At 39.4% G+C, this 24,009-nt stretch overlaps 1 protein-coding gene across 3 annotated transcripts in view; it reads left to right on the top strand.

Moving 5' to 3' along the window:
* Positions 1-24,009, top strand: part of CCR8 (C-C motif chemokine receptor 8) — a 157,024-nt gene that overhangs the window by 35,536 nt on the left and 97,479 nt on the right. For 2 of the 3 annotated variants that reach the window (XM_082348657.1, XM_082348660.1), the window contains exon 1: positions 860-4,801. The gene's annotated coding sequence lies outside the window, so the exon portion shown is untranslated. Of the gene's footprint in view, positions 1-859; positions 4,802-24,009 lie in introns of those variants that run through there. The other variant, XM_082348658.1, reaches the window with a different exon arrangement.

Below are 24,009 nucleotides of genomic sequence, written 5' to 3' on the forward strand. Positions count from 1 at the left end.
AGGTATCACCTCACTCCTGTTAGAATGGGCATCATCAGAAAATCTACAAGCAACAAATGCTGGAGAGGGTGTGGAGAAAAGGGAACCCTCTTGCACTGTTGGTGGGAATGTAAATTGATACAGCCACTATGGAGAACAATATGGAGGTTCCTTAAAAAACTAAAAATAGAATTACCATATGACCCAGCAATCCCACTACTGGGCATATACCCAGAGAAAAACCGTAATTCAGAAAGACACATGCACCCGAATGTTCATTGCGGCACTATTTACAATAGCCAGGTCATGGAAGCAACCTAAATGCCCATCAACAGACGAATGGATAAAGAAGTTGTAGTATATATATACAATGGAATATTACTCAGCCATAAAAAGGAACGAAATTGAGTCATTCGTTGAGACGTGGATGGATCTAGAGACTGTCATACAGAGTGAAGTAAGTCAGAAAGAGAAAAACAAATATCGTATATTAATGCATGTATGTGGAACCTAGAAAAATGGTACAGATGAGCCAGTTTGCAGGGCAGAAGTTGAGACACAGATGTAGAGAATGGACATATGGACACCAAGGGGGGAAACTGCGGTGGGGTGGGGATGGTGGTGTGCTGAATTGGGCGATTGGGATTGACATGTATACACTGATGTGTATAAAATTGATGCCTAATAAGAACCTGCAGTATAAAAAAACAAACAAAACAACTAATACTAAACTTTCATTGGGTTATTTGCATGGAAATATGTTAATATAAATGTTTCAGACATTACATGAAATTTCTAAAAATCTTATATTTGTATTTGTATGGAAATATGTATGGAAATATGTTAATATAAATGTTAAAAATAAATAAATAAATAAAAGTACAGCATTGGGATTAAGGTTGAGGTTGAGATTTAGGTTAGGGTAGGGTATTGGGATTAGGGTGAGTTGTAGTGCTTTGTTTTATTTAGTCTAGGATTAGAGTTGGGATACGATTAGGGTTTAGCCTTCAGTGTTAAGTATTCCATGCTAGGACATTTATGGTTATAGTTAAGATTAGTGCTCCCATGGAGTGTAGCTCATGGAATTCGATATTGCCGGTTACATTTAGTTCCTGGGGTGTGCATTTCTATGAATTCTACTAAACAGCCAGGATATACACCCTCTTTTAAATTAATAATAGAAATCAGCTAAGTGTTTTAGAGATAGGATGAAGAAAATGTGTAACTTTAGAAATTATACCATATAATTCAGCCCAAAGAAAAATAAATTAAAATGAGGCAAGCTTCTGTAATAAAGAGACATTTATGTATGGAGCAATGATGAACAATGAAACTGGTTATTTATAGTTAAATCTAAATACTTCTGATAATATGAAAAAGGAAGAGGTTTGGTGTGAAAAATGAATAAGGAAGTAAGCATACCTATTTTTCCAATACTTCAAGCCATGTGGGAAAAGAAAGGGGAGAAGCTGTAGTGTTTAGAAGTTTGATGATCTGAGAGGTAAACAGTAAGCCCTTGTTTATACAAAAAGGGTTATAAAACTAATAAATGCACAAAGTAAAGACATTCAAACCTAAGGAAAGGTGTGCAACTAGGAGTAATTAAAAGTAAGCCTTATGGGAGTTCCCTGGTGGCCTAGTGGTTAGGATTCCAGGCTTTCACTGCTGTGGCCTGGGTTCAGTTCCTGGTCAGGGAACTGAGACCCCACAAGCCTCATGGCAGGGCCAAGGAAAGAAAAAAAAAGGTAAACCTCTGTCCAAGAACCTTCTCCATTTATTCCCTTATTTTGTGGGAATACATTATAAGTATTGATACAATGAAGGGTGTGTTTATTCCACCCTCTTGCATTGGTAATTGGCAGGGTCTGGAATTCTAGAACTTTGAAGGCTTGGTTTTTGTCTTCTAGCCCCGGGGGTTGCTGATGACCTTCCGATACTCTCTCCTTTGAAAGTGACAACTTTGACTGCTTTTACCATTTATTTTTTCATACCAAAACCTCTTCATTCCTGGTTCTGAAACTTGACCAAGAGAAGTGTCTGCTTCTGGACCTTTTTCCATTTAGTCAAGTCAGCGCTGCAGGGTGCTTACTGTTGGAAGAGTGTGTCTTCAGTCACCTATATTAATTAACCCAGCCCCTCATTTCAAGTATGAATGGGCAACAACTAGCCACCAGACGTTCCTGCAAAAGCAACAGCAAAATTAAGAAGGACCAAGATGAACAAACAGGAAAAAAAAAAAAAACACACCAGATATAATTCAGGGAACTGAAAGTGCTGACTGCCTCCTCTAAATCCATGTGAATATTGAAACCCCAAGTGAGTGCTGGTCAGTAATCATCCTTCTTTTCTCTCTTCCACTCACGCCCTTCCTCCCCTAGATAATGATTTTATATCTTTACCTCTCTTTTTGGACCTCCAGTGTGGCCTCCCCCAACCTCACCCTCAGCTGATTACCTTGACTTCCCTGAGTATTAGAAGATTTAGATGAGAATTCTCATAAGTTCCCACCACTCGATCTACTCAATTACCTGATCCGTTGCCCATGTACTCTATCTTCCTTCATATTATATATGGAGTAATTGTCCCTACTCTTAGCTAAACCCAGCTTCTTCCCCTAAACCCTAGATCCCATCCCCTCTCTCCACCTTAAGAAGTAGCTTCACCACTCTCTCTCCTCTCTTCTGCATCAGCGCCCCCAGCACTGTATCACTCCCAGCAGCATGCAAACACGCTCTTATTTTTCATATCTTAAAAAACAACAAACAGGGACTTCCCTGGTGGTCCAGTGGTTAAGACACCATGCTTCCAATGCGGGGGGTGCAGGTTCAATCCCTGATGGGGGAACTAAGATCCCACATGCGTGTGGCGTGGCCAAAAAAAAGTATTTGTCAAAACAACAACAACAACAACAACAAACAATCCTCTGCTTCTGCCTCTGGCTACTGCCTTTCTTCCTCGCTTTGCAGGTAAACTTGTTGAAAATCTTGTCTACACTTGTCATCTCCCATTCTCTCTTTATCAAGATTTTGCCCCCATCATTCTACCGAAACAAATCTTGTCTCCAGGACTCAGTTCTTGAACCTCTTCTCTTTAATCTACGCTCTTCATGAACTTCTTTTATCTTTTTAGAGGCCATCTACATACAATATACAATATCTACATCCCTAACTTCTCTCCTCTGATCTTCTATTTAAATGCTTATCTAGGGTCTTCCCTGGCAGTCCAGTAGTTACGACTTCGCCTTCCAGTGCAGGGGGTGCAGGTTCCATCCCTGGTTGGGGAACTAAGATCCCACATGCCTCGGGGCCAAAAAATTGAAAACATAAAACAGAAGCAATATTGTAACAAATTCAATAAAGACTTTAAAAATGGTCCACATAAAAAAAAAATCTTAGAAAAAAAAATGCCTATCTAACATCTTCTTTTGGATGTCAAATAGACACCTCATGTTTAGCAAGTCCAAAATTGAGCTCCTGATTCCCATCCCCCCTCTAAATGTCTCCTCTGGCAGTCCCCCTCCTCCCCCAGTAAATAATAATTCAGGTCCCCCCCCCAGTACTCCAAGGACATGAGAATCCTCTTTTCCTCATGTGACACATCTCATACATTCTATTGCTATATTATATACCCATTACATATCCAGAATATGACATCTGATAATCACCTCCTCCTGGCTCATGCTAAAATTATTTCACACCTGCACCTTCTGGAATAATCTCCTAACTTGAATATCCAGTTTGCTTGGTACTTTTCCAGTTTTCGGTTTTCTGTTTTTGCGCTGAAAGTCCTGTCTCAGGAAATCCCCCAACCCTGGGGCAAACCAGGGTAGTTTTTCACTGTACTTCTACCTGGGCTGTTTCTTCCATGGCCTCCCTACAGTCTATTCTCAATGGATCTAGGGTGATCCTTTTGAAAGGCAAATTTTATCATGTCACTTCTCTGCTCAGAACCCTTCAGTGGCTCCCCATACCACTCAGAAAAGCTATTGCTTTCAGTGGCCTACAAGACTGCAGGGTCCATAAGCTTGTGGACAAAGATAGAGAGTTGATTTTGAGCAGGCTGATGTTGAGGCACCCAGGGAATGCTCAACTGGCAATGTCCAGCACTGAAGGAAGGATTGAGAGCATATTTTGTTGGTAAAACAAGAACAGATGGTTATGGAAAAAGTTGCAAGAAAGAATTCTAGGAAATTATAAATATTAGTTAAATTGAAAAAAAATCAATAGTAGGACTGAGAGATAAAATTGCAGAATCTCTCTCTGGGGATACCAATGATAATCAATAAATAAGTAAAATACATAAAATTTGCTTATGTATTGTTTAAAATACAAAATATAAAAAATATATAAATTATATATTTACAACATGATGCCCCAAACTCCCAAAATCTTCACTGTGTATCTTCCCAAACCAAGGACACTCTTCGACATAACTGGCATACAACCCTCCAAATCAGGAAATCAGAAATCAGCATTGGTATAACACTGACATCCAATCCAAAGATTCTGTTCAGATTTCACCAATTATCCCAACAAGGTCTCTTTCCTGTTTGGTCCAGGATCACACTTTGCACTTAATAATCACATCTCTTTAGCCTCTTTCAATCTGGAACAGATCCTTAGTCTCTCCCTGTCTTCACAACCTTAATAGTTTGAAGGAGTACAGGATTTTCATTCTGTAGGCTAAAGCTCAGCCTGGTTTCATCAATGTTTCCTCAGGACGGGACTCAGACATGCATTCTTGGAAGGAATATACAGAAGTGATGCTGTCTTCTCACTGCATCGCATCAGGAGGCTCGTGACGTTGACCAGTTCTACTGCTGGTAATGTTAATCTTGATCACTTGGTCAGTTCAGTGTCTGCCTGGTTTCTCCACGTTAAGTCATTATTTCCCTTTTTGTAATTGATAAGTATGTTATGGGAAGATACTCTCAAACTATGCCAATATCCTACATTTCATTAAATCTCTATTCATTTGATTTATTAGACATTGATGATTCTTGCCTAAATTAACTACCATTATAGTGGTTACCAAATGGCCATTTTCTGTTATCATCACTCCTGCTACGTTTATTAGTTGTCATTCTACTATAAGGAAGAGATGTCTTTTTTCTATCATTTATTTATATCAGTGTAGGCCCATGGAATACTATTTTATTCAATGGATTTAATCCATTATTATCATTATTTATTTTTATATCAAATAATTCCAGATTTGGCTAGCAGGAGAGCCTCATCAAAATTGGCTCCTGTGGGGGAGGAAGGGATAAATTGGGAATTTGGGATTAATAGATACACACTACTATATATAAAATAGATAAGCAACAAGAACCTACTGTATAGCACAGGGAACTATATTCAATATCTTATAAAAATCTATAATGAAGAAGAACCTGAATATATATATATATATATATATATATATAACTGAATCACTTTGCTGTTCACCTGAATCATTGTAAATCAACCATACTTCAAAAAAAAATTTAAAAAAACCAAAATTGGCCCCTTTGAACTTTAGCTATGCCCCCATAATTTTTTGAGCAATTCTTTACTTTCTGGCACAAGAAAATGTTCCAGGCTTATCTTGTAATTTCCCTGCCTCAGCCTTGCAATTCGCTATTTCTCCAAGGAGTTCTGGAGTGGAGAATGATATTTGGAAACTAAAATCTGGGTATTTGGTTGCTTACTGCTTCTGGGGTTCATCAATTGTAGTCCTTCTCATGTACAGAGGTGGAACATATATGCATGTAAACGTGTGCATGTGTGTGTGTACCCTACATACTACTATAACTATTTCTATATCTATCTATTTATGTTTTAAAGGCCCATGAATTTGCACTGGTACCTCCAATTCCTTCAATATGTCAGGGTTATTTTTAGCCTTTCCCCTTTCCTTGTATGTAACTTCCTTCTCTGTGAACAAGAAAACCTTCTTTCATTGTCTTCAATATGGTTATTTATGTACTCAATCTCTCTGTCTGTAAGTAATTTCTCTACCACGTTGGTCACCTCCTTGGCTCCCAGACCCCTCTGCTGCTACCTTTGTGGCCACTACCATCCCCAAGAGAAGTAGAGGAAAGGGATGGGGAGGAAAGAAGAGGGAAGGGAAAGGAAGAGAAAACTAACTTATTTAGGAAGGAAGGAATATACATTTTTTAAAGTTCTCTTTTTAAACATCATTTTAAAAATTCCTTCTGGAAATTTTTCTTTACAGTATGAGGCAGAATCTATCTGTTTTCTCCCAAGCATAGCAATTAATTATATTTGTTGAAGAATCTGTCCTTTCCTCTGCTATATTCACAGTTCCTTTGGCTGTGGTTTGTGTAAGGACACACTCAAGAATGCAAGGATAGTTCATGCTTCACATTGGCAGCAATACAGGAAAGTAAGAAGCAAAGGCACTCTCCATCTCTCAAAAGCCGAGTAGTTTCTCATCTCTCATGAGCCACAGGACTTTTTCATTCTGCTGCTTCTCTCTGCCTTCTTCTTTTCAGCAGCTTCCTATTCTTGCATGTGGGCCCCATGACCACCAGCCTGTTTGTCTGACTTGACCACAGGGCTGCACACCATTATTAGCTATAGAGTCTCTATGATGCCCAAGTTTTGAGAGGGATAATCTGCTTGTCTCCATCCAGACTATAGATTGGTTCATCTTGGGTCTGGGGTCTGCTTCTGGTCCAATTACCTTTGGTTAGGGTGGGGAACAAAGTTACAATAGTTCCTGGGGAGGCCCCTACAGGGCTGGAGGAAAGATGAAGCAGTTTCTCTAATTGGGTCATATGGAGAACATATCTGTTACATTCTATAGTCATACATTAAGTTCTCATAGGGCAGTTTTTTAAATTGGTTTACAGATTTTAAGAAATGAGGACTTTGGAAAAGGATTTGTGAATCTGAAAATTAAGGATCAGTTTGGGTTCAGGGGTCATTATGGGGAAACACTGATCTAAATCCAGCACTTTGATTTCTCAGATGAATAAACTGAGGCCCAGAGAAGACAAGGGATTGTCCTTGTCTACATGGCCTGTCAGTGGCAGAGCTGGGATTAGAACCAGAGCTAGCACTAGGGAGAGGTAAGCGAAGGGCCTTGGATGTACAGTTTAAGGAGGCCCTCACTCCCAGAGTCATACGAGTGCCCTAGGTACCTCCCTTATCTCACCCAAGGCTCAGCTCAGGTTATTCAATAGAACACTAGGGTCCTGCTCACCAGGAGGGAGAGATTGTATCTCGCTTGGAGGGACTGGGTAAGGGGGACTTCTGGGGAGTTTTCCTGTATTTCTACCTACAGAGAGAAGTAAGTTTCTGGGGAAGGCTGTTTAAGCTAATTTCCCCAAGGCAAAGGATCTGATAGCGTGGGATGCGCACTCACTGGAGAAGCCTGAATTATCCTGTGTACCCAGAGCACTGAGGGCCCCCAAGTCTGGGCACAGATTTCCTTGCCTGGGTTATCTTTAGCTGGTTGCTGAGGATTGCAGCATTTCTGAGACCTGGTGACAGATACTTCTCTTTTCTCTTCTCATAAAAATAGGCCTTCAGTCCAGTCAGTCTTGTACGGTCTGTTCTTGCAGAAATGGGACCTGTAGGATATGGGTTTCTTTAGTCTCCCGTCTGGTGCCTGCTTCCTTCATGTAGAAATTTTTTTTTTTTTTTTTTTTAACCACACGAGGATTTTTTAAAAGTTGGTACTGGCTTTGCAGTTGGTTGAGGCAAAAAAATCACCAAATGGCCAGTAAGACAAAGAAGAAATAAAGGAGAGAAGAACAAAAGAGAAACACCCTGGAGTACTTTGTGACTTTTCTTCTGCTCCCACCTGGTCCAAGGCACAGTCTTTTCTTACCTGGACTCTTGCTCCACAATTGATCCTGGTATGGTGTATTCTCAGCAAGGCAGCCAGAAGGATTTGTTAAAATGTAAATCAGGCAAGAAAGTGAAATAAAAGGCATTGAGATTGGAAACGAAGAAGTAAAACTATCTCTATTTCTGAATGCCATGATCTTGTATATAGAAGATGCTAAGAAACCTTAGAAAACTATTAGAACTAATTAATGAGTTCAGTGAGGTTGCAGGATATGAAATCAATATATAAAAATCAATTGCATTTCTATACACTTGCAACGAACAATCCAAAAATGAAATTAAGAAAATGACTTCATTTATAATAGCATCACCACGAATAAACTCTTAGGAATAGATTTAACAAAGCAAGTGCAAAACTTATATCCTGAAATCTACAAAATGTTGTTGAAAGAAATTACAGAAGATCTACAAAAATGGAAAAACATCCCATGTTCATAGATCAGAAGACTGAATATTGTTAAGCTAGCAATACTCCCCAAATTGATCTATAGATTTACTGCAGTTCCTATTAGAATCCCAACTGGCTTCTTTGTAGAAATTGAAAAGCTGATCCTAAAATTCATATGGAAACTCAAGAAACCCAGAATAGCCAGACAATCTTGAAAACGAAGAAAAAGTTGGAAGACTCACACTTTTCTATTTCAAAACTCACTACAGAGGAACAATAACCAAGTCAATGTGGTACTGACGTAAGGTTATACATACAGATCAATAGAATAGAATTGAGAGTTCATAAATAAATCTGTGTTTCTATAGTTAATTGATTTTTGACAAGGGTGCCAAGACCATTCAATGAGGAAAGAATAGTCTTTTCAACAGATGATATTGAGACAACCAAATAGCCTCATATAAAAGGATGAAGCTGGATCTCCTACCTCACACCATGTACAAAAATTAAATCAAAATAGATCAAAGACCTAAATATAAAAGCCAAAATTGTAAACTCTTGAAAGAAAACATAGGTGTACATCTTCATGACCTTGCATTAGGCAATGGATTCTTTGTTATGACACCAAAAGCACAAACAATGAAAGAAAAGATCAATTGGAATTCATCAAAAAAAAAAAAAAAACACAACTTTTTTCTTGTAAGGGTAAAAGCCCTTTATTAAGAATGATAAAGATATATTTTAAAGTTAACTTTGCCTTTTAATTTTATTTATTTATTTATTTTAACATCTTTATTGGAGTATAATTGCTTTACAATGGTGTGTTAATTTCTGCTATATAACAAAGTGAATCAGCTATACATATACATATATCCCCATATCTCCTCCCTCTTGCATCTCCCTCCCACCCTCCCTATCTCACCCCTCTAGGTGGTCACAAAGCACTGAGCTGATCTCCCTGTGCTATGCGGCTGCTTCCCACTAGCTATTTTACATTTGGTAGTGTATATATGTCCATGCCACTCTCTCACTTCGTCCCAGCTTACCCTTCCTCCTCCCTGTGTCCTCAAGTCCATTCTCATCATCTGCGTCTTTATTCTTGTCCTGCCCCTATGTTCTTCAGAACCATTTTTTTTTTAGATTACATATATATGTGTTAGCATAAAAAACACACAACTTTTGTGCTTCAAAAGACACTATCGAAAAAGCAAAAAAACAACCCACAGAATGGGAGAAAATATTTGCAAATGAAGCAACTGACAAAGGATTAATCTCCAAAATATACAAGCAGCTCATGCAGCTCAATATCAAAAAAACAAACAACCCAATCCAAAAATGGGCAGAAGACCTAAATAGACATTTCTCCAAATACAGATTCCCAACAAACACATAAAAGGATGCTCAACATCACTAATCATTAGAGAAATGCAAATCAAAACTACAATGAGATATCATCTCACACCGGTCAGAATGGCCATCATCAAAAAATCTACAAACAATAAATGCTGGAGAGGGTGTGGAGAAAAGGGAACCTTCTTGCTCTGTTGGTGGGAATATAAATTGATACAGCCACTATGGAGAACAGTATGGAGGTTCCTCAAAAAACTAAAAATAGAACTACCATATGACCCAGCAATCCCACTACTGGGTATATACCCTGAGAAAACCATAATTCAAAAAGAGACATGTACCACAATGTTCATTGCAACACTATTTACAGTCGCCAGGACATGGAAGCAAACTAAGTGTCCATCGACAGATGAATGGATAAAGAAGATGTGGCACATATATACAATGGAATATTACTCAGCCATAGAAAGAAACAAAATTGAGTTATTTGTAGTGAGGTGGATGGACCTAGAGACTGTCATACAGAGTGAAGTAAGTCAGAAAGAGAAAAACAAATACCGTATGCTAACACATATATATGGAATCTAAAAAAAGAAAAAAAATGGTTCTGAAGAACCTAGGGGCAGGACAGGAATAAAGACGCAGACATAGAGAATGGACTTGAGGACACAGGGAGAGGGAAGGGTAAGCTGGGACGAAGTGAGAGAGTGGCATGGACATATATACACTACCAAATGTAAAATAGATAGCTAGTGGGAAGCAGCCGCATAGCACAGGGAGATCAGCTCGGTGCTTTGTGACCACCTAGAGGGGTGGGATAGGGAAGGTGGGAGGGAGGGAGACGCAAGAGGGAGGAGATATGGGGATGTATGTATACGTATGGCTGATTCACTTTGTTATACAGCAGAAGCTAACACACCATTGTAAAGCAATTATACTCCAATAAAGATGTTAAAAAAACCAACAAAAAAAAAAGTAAAAAGGCAATCCACAGAATGGGAGAAAATATTTGCAAATCTACCCTATATAAAGAATGCTTACAACTCAATAATAAAAAGACAAATAACCTAATACAAAAATAGATAAAGGCTCTGAATAGATATTTCTCCAAAGGAGATTTACAAATGGCCATAAGCGCATGAAAAGATGATCAACCTCATTAGTCATCAGGGAAAAGCATATCAAAACCACAGTGTGATAATACTTCACACCCACTCTCATGACTAGAATAAAAATAAGACAATAAGTGTTAGCAAGAATGTGAAGTAAGAACCCTCATACATTGCTGTTGGGTATGTAAAATGGTGTAGCCACTTTGGAAAAGTCTGGCAGTTCCATAAAAAGTTAAATATAAAGTTACCATTTGACCCAGCAATTCCATTCCTAGGTATATACCCAAGAGAAATGAAAATATGTGTCCAAATAAAAATTTATATATGAATGTTCATAGCATTATTCACAACAGTCAAAAAGTGGAAACAACCCAAAAGTCCATTAACTGATGAATGGATAAACAAAATGTAGTAAATCCATACAATGGAAAATTATTTGGCCATAAAAAGGAATGAAGTACTGATACTGCATGCTACAACATGGATAAACCTTGAAAACATTATGCTAAGTGAAAGAAGACAGTCACAAAAGAATACAGATATAATTTCATTTATATGAAATTTCCGGAGTAGGCAAATTATATATGTCTCTGTATGAGACAGAAGGTGAATTAGTGGTTACTTAGGCCTAGGGTGGGGGTTGATGAGAAGATTGGGGAGTGCTATCTAAAGGGGAAGGGGTTTCTTTTTGAGGTGATGAAAATGTTCTAAAATTACCTGCGGTGATGGTTGCATGACTCTCTGAATATGCTATAAAACAATGAATTATATGATGTATAAACTACATCTAATTAAAGTTATCTATATCTATAACATCATGTCCTGCCTCTGCTGAGCACCTCCAAGGACTCCTATTTCACTCAGAAGAGAAAGAGAGGAGTCTAGGATGGTCCAAGCTTGGGGACTGGGCAACTAGAAGGATCAAGATGCTATAAACCAAGATGGGGACTACTGAGAAGGAGCAGGTTTTGAGTGGAAGTCAGGAAGTTAGTTTCATTCACAATACTTTGAGATATTTATTAACACACGAGAGGAGGGAAATGTTAGGGAAACAATTGGACATACAAGTCTGCAGTTTTGGAGAGATGTCCAGGCTGGGGATATAAATTTCAGAGTCATCAGCAGATGGATGATATTTACATCCATGAGGCTGGATGAGTACCTAGGGAGTGAATATAGACAGACCATGGAAAGATCAAGGACGGAGCCCTGGGATGCTAAAACATTAGGAAATTGGAGAGACGAAGAGCCAGAAAAGGAAACAGAGAAAGAGCATCCAGTGACATAAGAGAAAAACCAAGAAAATGAGAAATTCTGGAAGCAAGGCTAAAGAGTGTGTCCAGGAGCAGAAAGCTGATCAGTTGTATCAAATATTGTTTATACGTTAAGATGAGAACTGAGGCTTGACCATAGGCGTTAGTAGTGTTGTAAATGACCTTGGCCAGAGCTATTTTGGTGAAACCATGTGGGCAGACATTTGATTGGAGTGCATTTCAGAGAAAATGGAAAGAGAGAAATTGCAGTCAGTAAGCAGAGAAGAAAACTATTTTTTTATAAAGAGTTTTTCTGTGAAGGAGACTAGAGAAATGGGATTGTGGTACAGAAGGGGAAGTGGTATCAAGAGGCGGTTTTTTTTTTTTTAATTTTTAAAATTTATTTATTTTTGGCCATGCCGCACGGCTTGCAGGATCTTAGTTCCCTGACCAGAGATTGAACCCGGGCCCTCAGCAGTGAAAGCGCCAAGTCCTAACCACTGGATGACCAGCGAATTCCCAAGAGACGTTTTTAAAATGAATGCTTCACAATTTTTTTTCTGTCAGTTTTCTTTTTTATTATATTTTAATTGAAGTTTTTATTTGGCGGTAATAGATTCATGTGCAGTTGTAAAAAATAATACAGAGAGATCCTGTGTACCCTTTACCCGATTTCCCCAAATGGCAACATTTTACAAACTATGGTCCAAACTAGGAGAGTGACATGGATAGAGACAGGATACAAAACATTTTCATCACCACAAGGATGCCTGATGTTGCCTTTTAAGGGCCATACACTCTCCTTAACCCCAGCAACCACTCATCTGTTACCCATTTCTAATTTTTTTTAAAACATTTTATTGAAATATAGTTGATTTACAATGTGTTAGTTTCAGGTGTACAGCAAAGTGATTTGGTTATGCATATATATACACATATATATAAATGTATGTATTCTTTTTTTACATTCTCTTCCATTAGAAGGTATTGAGTATAGTTTCCTGTGCTATACAGTAGGTTTTTGTTGGTTATCTATTTTATATATAGTAGTGTGTATATTTTAATCCCAGACTCCTAATTTATCCCCCTCTCATTTCTATATTTTTGTCATTTCCAAATAGTATTAAATGATGGAATCATAGAGTATGTGGACTTTTGGTATTGTTTTGTTGGTTTTCTTTTTTTTTTTTTTTCCACTCAGCATAATTCTCTGGGGATTCATCCAGGTTGTTGCATGTATCAGTAGTTCATTTGTTTCTATTGCTGAGTAGTATTCCATGGTATTGAGGTGCCACAGTTGGTTTAATCGTTCATCTGTTGAAAAACACCTGGATTGTTTTCAGTTTTGGGGCTATCACAAATACAGCTGCTAATGAATATTCGTATACAGATATTTTGTAACATAAGTTTTCATTTCTCTGGGATAAATTCCCAGGAGTACAATTACTGAGCCATATGGTAGTTGCATATTTAGTTTTTTTTTTTTAAATAAATTTATTTATTTTATTTATTTATTTTTGGCTGCGTTGGGTCTTCGTTGCTGCGCACGGGCTTTCTCTAGTTGTGGCGAGTGGGGGCTACTCTTGGTTGTGGTGCGCGGGCTTCTCATTGCAGTGGCTTCTCTTGTTGCAGAGCATGGGCTCTAGGCACATGGCCTTCAGTTGTTGTGGCACATGGGCTCACTAGTTGCGGCTTGCGGGCTCTAGAGTGCAGGCTCAGTAGTTGTGGCGCACAGGCTTGGTTGCTCCGCGGCATGTGGGATCTTCCCGGACCAGGGCTCGAACCTGTGTCCCCTGCATTGGCAGGTGGATTCTTAACCACTGCGCCACCAGGGAAGTCCCCATATTTAGTTTTTTAGTTTTTTTTTTATAAATTTATTTATTTATTTTATTATTTATTTTTGGCTGCGTTGGTTCTTCATTGCTGCGTGCCACCTTCCCTAGTTGTAGCGAGTAGGGGCCACTCTTCACCGCAGTGCGCAGGCTTCTCATTGCGGTGGTCTCTGTCGCCGCGCAGCACGGGCTCCAGGTGTGTGGGTTTCAGTAGTTGTGGCTCGCGGGCTCCAGAGCACAGGCTGAGCAGTTGTGGCACACGGGCCTAGTTGCTCCGCGGCATATGGGATCTTCCTGGACCAGGGCTTGAACCCGTGTCCCCCACATCAGCAGGCGGATTGTCAACCACTGCGCCACCAGGGAAGCCCCCCATATTTATTTTTAAAGAAATTACAAACTGTTTTCCAGAATGTCTGTACCACCATAAATCTATGGGTGGTCCAGTTTCTCCACATCCTTGCCAGCATCTGGGAGTGTTTCTTATTTTAGCCATTCTGATAGATGCATAGTAGTATCTCATTGTGATTTTAATTTTTTTTCATTTTTCTACTGGCTGACAATGTAGAACATATTTTCATGTGCTTATTTGCCTTCTATATGTCTTTGGTGAAATGTCTTTTCATGTGTTCTGCCCATTTTCTAATTGGAGTATTTGCTTTTTTACGGTTAAGTTTTTAGAGCTTAAAAAATATATTATTGATATTAGTCCTTTGTTGGATATGCTGTTTGCAAATATTTTCTCCCACTGTGTAGCTTGTCTTCTTATCCTCACAGAGCTTTTTACACAGCAAACTTTTAAATTTTGATGATGTCCAATGTGTAGGATTGATTTTTCATTTTATGGATTTTATGGATTTTGGTGTCAAATCTGAGAACTTGCTTAACACTAGATCCTGAATATACTTCCCTAGGCTTTTTTTCCTAAAAGTTTTATGGTTTCATGTTTTACATTTAAGTTTATGATCCATTTTGAGTTAATTTTTGCATAAGGTGTAAGACTTAGGTTATATTTGAAGTGAATTTCTTGTTGATGGCATAGAGTTTAGTCATGTTTTAAAATCCCCTCTGCCAATCTTCATATTTTAGTTAATGTTTTTAGACCATTTTCATTTAATGTAATTATTGATAGATCGGGACTTAGGTCTGCTATTGTATCTTTTGTTTTCTTTTTCTCTCTCTCTCCTTTTTTTTTTTTTTTTGGTTTCTGTTTTCTGTTTACTATCTTCCTGTGGAAATCGGTTATTTGAACACTTTTTAGAAATCAATTTTGATTTATTTATAATGTCTTTGAGTTTATCTTCTGGTAAAGCTTTTTTAGTGGTTTCTTTAGGTGTTAACCTTATATATCTAACTTATCACAGTCAACTGATGTTGACATTTAACAGTTTGAGTGAAGTATAGAAACTTTGTTTCCCTTTACATCCCTTTATCCTCCCCAATTTACAATATAATTGTCTTAAATATGTCTTCTATATACATTGAGAACCACATTAGACAGTGTTATAATTTTTGTTTCAGTTATCAAACATAATTTAGAAAACTCAAGAGGATGAGGAAAATTATTATATTTACCCCTATTTTTGCTTACCATGTTTTTTCTTCTATTTTGAAGTTCCAAAGTTTTTTCTTTTATTGTTTCTTTTCCATTTAGAGAACTTCCTTTAGTCATTCTTTAGGGTAGGTCTGCAGGCAACATGGTCTCTTAGGTTATCTTCAGTTGACAATGTCTTGATTTCCTATTCATTTTTTTAAAATTTATTTTTGGCTATGTTGGGTCTTAGTTGCAACATGTGGGATCTTCGTTAAGGCATGCGGGATCTTTCGTTGTGGCCCATGGCCTCTTTGTTGTCTTGCGTGGGCTTCTCTCTAGCTGTGGTGTGCGGTTTTCTCTTCTCTAGTTGTGGCATGCAGGCTCCAGGGCGGGTGGGCTCTGTAGTTGTGGCGTGCGGGTTCCGGAGCACATGGTCTCTGTAGTTTGCGGCTCACAGCCTCTTTAGTTGAGGCGCGAGAGCTCAATAACTGTGGCACATGGGCTTAGTTGCCCTGCGGCATCTGGGATCTTAGCTCCATGACCAGGGATCGAACCCAGGTCCCCTGCATTGGAAGGCAGATTCTTTACCACTGGACCACCAGGGAAGTCCCTCCTATTCATTTATGAAGGATATTTCAAGTGGCTGTAGGATTCTGGATCGAGTTCTTTTCTTTCAGCACTTTCCTTCTGGCCTTTAGTATCTGATGAGAAATCTACTGTCATTTGAAAAGTTTTCTCATCTATAAGTTGTCATTTCTCTTTTTGCTGCTTTTGAGATTTTTTTTCTTTGCTTTTAGTTTTCAGAAGTTTGACTATTATGTGTTGGTGTGACTTTCTTTGGTGTCTCCCATTTGGGGTTTCCTCAGCTTACTGAATCTGTAGGTTTGTATCTTTTGCCAAATTTGGGGAGCTTTCAGCCATTCAAGTACTTTTTCAGACTTGCACTCTTTCTTCTTTCCTTCTGGGGAAGAAGACATGAGTGTTAGATCTCTATTACAGTCTTGAATGTCCCTGGGACTCTATTTTTTTTTTTCCAGTTTATTTTCTCTCTGTTGTTTAAGGTTCACGTTCACTAATTCTTTCCTTTGTCCCTTCCATTCTTCTGTTTAGCTCATCTACTGAGTTTTGGTTTTGGTTTTGGTTATTGTATTTTTCAGTTCTAAAATTTCCATTTGGTTCTTCTTTATAATTTTAATTTATTTGCTGATACTTTATATTTCCTTGCTGAGGCCTTCTATTTGTTTCAAGCATGTTTGTAATTGCTTGTTGCAGCATTTTTATGATGGTTGCTTTAAACCATTGTCAGATAATTCTAACATCTTTGACATCTTGGTGTTGGCATCCACTGATAGTCTTTTTATTCAGTTTGAGATTTTCCTGGTTCTTTATATGGTGAACGATTTTTAATTGAAACCTGGACGTTTTTGGTACTATAAGACTCTGGATCTTATTGAAACCTTCTCTTTTGGCTGACTTCCTTTGACACCACTCAAGCAGGAGAAGGAGTGCTGTTGCCTCCTTACTGCTGGTGAAGGTAGACGTTCAGGTTCCCCACTTGTTGATGCCTGAGGAGGGAAACTCCTTGTTACTGATGGGTGTATGTGAGGTTTTTGGCTCCCACCCAGCCTCCACTGATACCTCTTTGTCCAGAAGGAGTAGAAGAGGTAGGAGGGCCTCATTACTGCTCCTCATGTGACCTCCACTGACACAACAGAGAGCAGGTAGCCTTGTTATCACTAAGCAGTGGCAAAAGTCCTGACTCTCTGGTAGGCCTCCACAGATACCACCCCAGTGGGGAGGGGGAGGGGTGCCTTGTTACTTCCTGGTGGGAGTGAAAGTCCAGGCTCCCATTGGTCTCTACCAACACCACGGGGTATGAGGGTTGGAGGGTAGGGCTTGTTTCGACCTTAGAAAGGTCAAAGCCTGGGCTACCCAAAGTACCCAGATTCCCTCTTTACCTGGGTCGTGACTCTTTTCCTAGAAATTGCAAGCCTTCAGACTCCTTTTTCATCTTCGGAAATTGCACAGACTTTGACTAGTCTCCTTTCTCCCCTCCCCCTCCCTAGACCATTGGAAAGTGGAGGCAGGGAGAGGCTTTACATATTGAGGGAAGAGGGGAGGAAGGCTTCCCTTTTCTGCAGTTCTACCTTTTTTGTTTAAAATTTGGACATCTCTCACTACTTGGTTTGATCTTCTGTTACTACTCTTGAAAAAGATTCCTACATGGTCGATAATGTCCTCGGCTAGTATAGTTTTTTGACTTTATGCTAAAAGACTTTTTTGTGTGTGTGTGTGAATCTTTTTATGTCTGCATCCAGATTGAACCAGAAGAGGTAAGGAGGGAATGAAAAAGGGAAAAAGGAGGATCAGAAGTAACAACTATTGAATACTTGTTATAGGCTGGGGAGGTGTGGGAGGTACAATACGTCATGTCAGTGACTAGGGCAAGAACTATGTCCAAGGTACATTATTCCCATCTTACATGCAGAGAGATAGCCTCAGAGAGGTTAGTCACTTGCCCAAGGTCAAACAGCTAGTATATCATGGAAGAATGATTATACTGAGGAATATGTTTTCAAAGTATGTGATCTTGACAAAGAAAACATAGTATATACATACAATGGAATATTATTCAGCCTTAAAAAGGAAGGAAATCTTGCCATTTGTGACAACACAGAAGAACCTGGATGACATTATGCTAGGTGAAATATGCCAGTCATAGAAAGATAAATACTGCATAATTCCATTTATATAAGGTACCTAAAATATTCAAATTCATAGAAGCAGAGAATAGAAAGGTGGTTGCCAGGGGTTGAAGGGATGGGGAAATGGGGAGTTGTTCAATTACACAGTTATATACGATGAATAAGTTCTGGAAGTCTGCTGTACAACATAATACCCATAGTAAACAATACTGTATTGTACACTTGAAAATTTGTTTAAGAGAGTAGGTTTCATATCAAGTGTTCTTTATCACAAACAAAAGTACACTTCACTTGTGCTTTCACATGTACTTTTCATGTTGTATCTAAGAAGCTTTTGTTTAACCCAAGGTCACAAAGATTTACTCCTATGTTTTCTTCTAAGTGTTTCATAGTTTCAACTGCTATATGTAGGGTTATCATCCATTTTTAGTTAATTTTTGTGTACAGTGTAAGAAAGTAGTTCAACTTCATTCTTCTGCATGTGGATATCCAGTTGTTCCAGCACCATTTATTGAAAAGTCTATTCTTTTCCCATTGAGTTGTCTTGGCTTCCTTGTCAGAAATCAGTTGACCATAATAAATGTAAAAGTTTATTTCACACTCTCAAGTCTATTTCATTAACCTATATGTCTGTCTTTATACCATTACTTCGTAGCAGGTTTTGAAATTGGGAAACATGAGTCTGCCAACTTCATTCTTTTTCAAAATTGCTTTGACTGTTCTAGGTCCTGTGTATTTTCATATGAATTTTAGCATAAACTTGTCAATTTCTGCAAGAAAGACAGATCAGATTTTTCTAGGGATTGCATTGAATTTGTAGATCAGTTTGGGGAGTGGCCATCTTGATACTGTCTTCCAATCTATGAACATGGGATATCTTTCCATTTATTTAGATCTTCCCTTTCTTTCAACATGTTTTGTGTTTTTGAGGGTACAAGTTTTGTATTTCTTTTGTTAAATATTTTTCTAAGGGTTTTGTTCTTTATTTAACATCTTTACTGGAGTATAATTGCTTTACAATGGTGTGTTAGTTTCTGCTTTATAACAAAGTGAATCAGCTATACATATACATACATCCCCATATCTCCTCCCTCTTGTGTCTCCCTCCCTCCCACCCTCCCTATCCCACCCCTCTAGGTGGTCACAAAGCACCGAGCTGATCTCCCTGTGCCATGCAGCTGCCTCCCAATAGCTATATATTTTACATTTGGTAGTGTATATATGTCCATGCCACTCTCTCACTTCATCCCAGCTTACCCTTCCCTCTCCCCGTGTCCTCAAGTCCATTCTCTACGTATGCGTCTTTATTCCTATCCTGCCCCTAGGTTCTTCAGAACATTTTTTTCTTAGATTTCATATATATGTGTTTATGCTAAAAGACTTTATGCTATGTCTCCTGCAGCCACTTTGGCTTATCTTACAAATCCCTTCTGTTAATATCCCTTGGTGTTGCCTGGCAGGAACCCCTTCCCCACTCTGGGTTCACCCACCCCCACCAAGGGGAGAGGCAAGGGGCATCTAGAGATAAGGTCATTTTTCATGTTAGTTTCCCCCAGTAGATGGTGAACTCATTGAAGGCAGGGTCTTTCACTAGCTCTGCCTGCAGGATTCAGTCAAACTGTGTGGGATCCATGGGAATGATTCTGTAAAATACATGCCTTGGAAGACTCAACATTGTGAAAATGACTCTACTACCCAAAGCAATCTACAGATTCAATGCAATCCCTATCAAACTACCACTGGCATTTTTCACAGAACTAGAACAAAAAATTTCACAGTTTGTATGGAAACATAAAAGACCCCGAATAGCCAAAGCAATCTTGAGAAAGAAAAATGGAGCTGGAGGAATCAGGCTCCCTGACTTCAGACTATACTACAAAGCTACAGTAATCAAGACCGTATGGAACTGGCACAAAAACAAAAATATAGATCAATGGAACAGGATAGAAAGCCCAGAGATAAACCCACACACATATGGTCACCTTATCTTTGATAAAGGAGGCAAGAATATACAGTGGAGAAAAGACAGCCTCTTCAATAAGTGGTGCTGGGAAAACTGGACAGCTACATATAAAAGAATGAAATTAGAACACTCCCTAACACCATACACAAAAATAAACTCAAAATGGATTAAAGACCTAAATGTAAGGCTAGACACCATCAAACTCTTAGAGGAAAACATAGGCAGAACACTGTATGACATAAATCACAGCAAGATCCTTTTTGACCCACCTCCTAGAGAAATGGAAATAAAAACAAAAATAAACAAATGGGACCTAATGAAACTTAAAAGCTTTTGCACAGCAAATGCAACCATAAAGAAGACGAAAAGACAACCCTCAGAATGGGAGAAAATATTTGCAAATGAAGCAACTGACAAAGGATTAATCTCCAAAACATACAAGCAACGCATGCAGCTCAATATCAAAAAAACAAACAACCCAATCCAAAAATGGGCAGAACACCTAAATAGACATTTCTCCAAAGAAGATATACAGATTGCCAACAAACACATGAAAGAATGCTCAACATCATTAATCATTAGAGAAATGCAAATCAAAACTACAATGAGGGGGGCTTCCCTGGTGGCGCAGTGGTTGAGAGTCTGCCTGCCAATGCAGGGGACACAGGTTCGAGCCCTGGTCTGGGAAGATCCCACATGCCGCGGAGCAACTCGGCCCGTGAGCCACAATTACTGAGCCTGCGCGTCTGGAGCCTGTGCTCCGCAACAAGAGAGGCCGCGATAGTGAGAGGCCCGCGCACCGTGATGAAGAGTGGCCCCCGCTTGCCACAACTAGAGAAAGCCCTCGCACAGAAATGAAGAAAGCCCTCGCACAGAAACGAAGACCGAACACAGCCAAAAATAAATAAATAAATTTATTAAAAAAAAAAAAAAAAAAACTACAATGAGGTATCACCTCACACTGGTCAGAATGGCCATCATCAAAAAATCTACAAACAATAAATGCTGGAGAGGGTGTGGAGAAAAGGGAACCCTCTTGCACTGTTGGTGGGAATGTAAATTGATACAGCCACTATGGAGAACAGTATGGAGGTTCCTCAAAAAACTAAAAATAGAACTACCATATGACCCAGCAATCCCACTATTGGGCATATACCCTGAGAAAACCATAATTCAAAGAGTCATGTACCAAAATGTTCATTGCAGCTCTATTTACAATCACCAGGACATGGAAGCAACCTAAGTGTCCATCGACAGATGAATGGATAAAGAAGATGTGGCACATATATACAATGGAATATTACTCAGCCATAAAGAGGAACAAAACTGAGTTATTTGTAGTGAGGTGGATGGACCTAGAGACTGTCATACAGAGTGAAGTAAGTCAGAAAGAGAAAAACAAACACTGTATGCTAACACATATATATGGAATCTAAAAAAAAAAAGAAAGAAAATGGTCAGAAGGACCTAGGGGCAAGACAGGAATAAAGATGCCGACCTACTAGAGAATGGACTTGATACGGGGAGGGGGAAGGGTAAGCTGGGACAAAGTGAGAGAGTGGCATGGACATATATACACTACCAAACGTAAAATAGATAGCTAGTGGGAAGCAGCCGCATAGCATAGGGAGATCAGCTCGGTGCTTTGTGACCACCTAGAGGGGTCGGATAGGGAGGGTGGAAGGGAGGGAGATGCAAGAGGGAAGAGATATGGGGACATATGTATATGTATAACTGATTCATTTTGTTATAAAGCAGAAACTGACACACCATTGTAAAGTAATTATACTCTAATAAAGATGTTAAAAATAAAAAAATAAGATAAAATAAAATACATGCTGATTCCTCCCCATCCAGGGGGAATCTCAGATTGAGGAGGCAGGGAACTCTGGGCGTGGATTTGGAGAAAGAGCAGAGCACATCCTGAGAGGAAGGGGCGCTAAGGGGTGGCAGGTGGACACCTGCATTCTCAGAGTTTTCTTCTCTCTCCAGGCAGGAATGTAACTCATGTCAGGCAAGTAACTCATGGGTGTGTGAGGACCACAGAACTTGTGCTGGAGAAAAATGAGCAAAAAAAAAAAAAAAAAAAAAAAGTTGGGAAAACTGTTAACCTTAGAAGGTACTGAGAGAGAACTCAGTGATACTGCAGGGCAGTGTCCTCCACCTTGAAGAGTCTGGGTTTGCACTTCCCTGAAAAGGGGCTGAGGGAGGGAGTGGCTCTACTTCCTGCTCAGAGCTGTGTACACACTGAGACCCCAGCAGCAAGTGGGTGTCTTCAGCTGAGAAGTGAGAAGAACACACCCCATGGTGGGAACACTCCAGGGTTGTGCTCACCCCTCCCCTCCTGGGTTAGTACAGCTGACCGGGTAAAGCATGCTTGCTTCTAGATGCAGAGACTCTTAGCTGGAAGGACTTGAGCTCCTGCTAGAGTGATGGTTACAGATGTGCCTTCCTGGGTGAGGTTCCACAACCTAGGAGAAAAGGCATCAGTAGTGGCTGATAAACTAGAGAAACGACATTTAACGTTGTTCTTGATAGACAATGCAGGGGTGTAGACAACACTTAAGCAGCATCTGCCGTGGAGAGGCTGGTGGAAATGTTGGTGAGCCAGGTCCCCATTTTCTTTGCTTCTGAATCTCCCAGGCAAGATCCTCCTCTTATCTTGCACTCAAGAAATAGACAAATGTAGTAATTCTTGCCTCCTTCATTTATGAGTGGACAGATGGTATACGTGCCAAGCTAGTCATGGGAAGGAATGTTTTATTTTCTCTTTTAACTAACTGGGCAGGAATGATTATCTGAAGATGTGTTTTATTTGGCCCTTGCAGTATTTTTAAAAAACAATTTGAACTGGCTGCCAGTTCAAATCAGGATATTTCACTTTTTTTAAAAAAACCCAATTTCCAGATATTAAAAGTCTTGAGCTCCCCAAAGTCACTGTGCCCTGGAGGTGCATTGCAGCTGCCATCTTATGATGGGGCATGCCTACTCCAGTTTGCTGAAGACCCCTCTGCCCTCCCAGCTTCCTCACTCCCATAAGGTACTTACCTGGCCATTGTCAGCATTTGGGTCTGTGACTCCTGCTTTAGTGGCTAACAGGTCAGATAAGGGACCTCTGGGCAGGAAGGAGTCTAAATTTCTGGGCTTTGGGGACCACCTGGGGCATGTCAAGGCCCCCAGGGTAAAGGACAAAGGGTACTCCTTATCCAGCAGGAAAACTAAAATTAATTAAGTAATCTTTAGATGCAAGGTAATTATTAAAATGGTTCAAGAAACAGGTAATAAAGGGAGTTGGATGGATGCCAAACATCCAAACTTCTTTACTGGAACCAAACTAAGAACAAGGGGGACTCTGTCCTCCCCTGTGCCCACCTGTCCGAGCACTTGCCACAGGAAACTATAGTGAGCTGTTTATGGGTTTGCCTCTCACTAAACCTCATGTTTTTCGTCTGTAAAATGAGGCCAATCATCCTTCCTGCCACACCCCAGGCACCCAGTCTCCTGCAAAGGAACCCCATATAAGAAAGGGCTCTACCAACTGTAAAGTGCTGTGTTATTAATTACCAAATAATGATTAAGCTAAACTTCAAAGCAAACCCAAAGACTGCTGCTGAGTTTGTTGGGAGAAACTGAATTTAATTCAAATCAACAAACCTGTATTAGAATGTCAGCATTGCATTGGGTCCTGTGATGGTTAATTTTTTATATGTCAACTTGGCTAGGCTATGGTATCCAGTTGTTTGATCAAACACTAGTTTAGATGTTGCTGTGAAGGTATTTTTTTAAGATGTTATAAACATTTAAATCAGTAGGTTTTGAGTAAAGCAGATTACCCTCCATAATGTGGGTGGGCCTCATCCAATTAGTTGAAGGCCTTAAGTAAGAATACTGATGTCCCCCGAGGAAGAAGGAATTTTGTCTCCAGACTGCACTGCAGATTTCAGACTTGCCAGTTCCTACAATCATATGAACCAATTCCTTAAAATAAATCTCTTTCTCATATATATAAAAAACCAGTAGGATATATATGTATATCT

Source organism: Balaenoptera borealis, assembly GCF_965194805.1.
Source record: "Balaenoptera borealis genome assembly, chromosome: 12".
Lineage (NCBI taxonomy): Eukaryota > Metazoa > Chordata > Mammalia > Artiodactyla > Balaenopteridae > Balaenoptera > Balaenoptera borealis.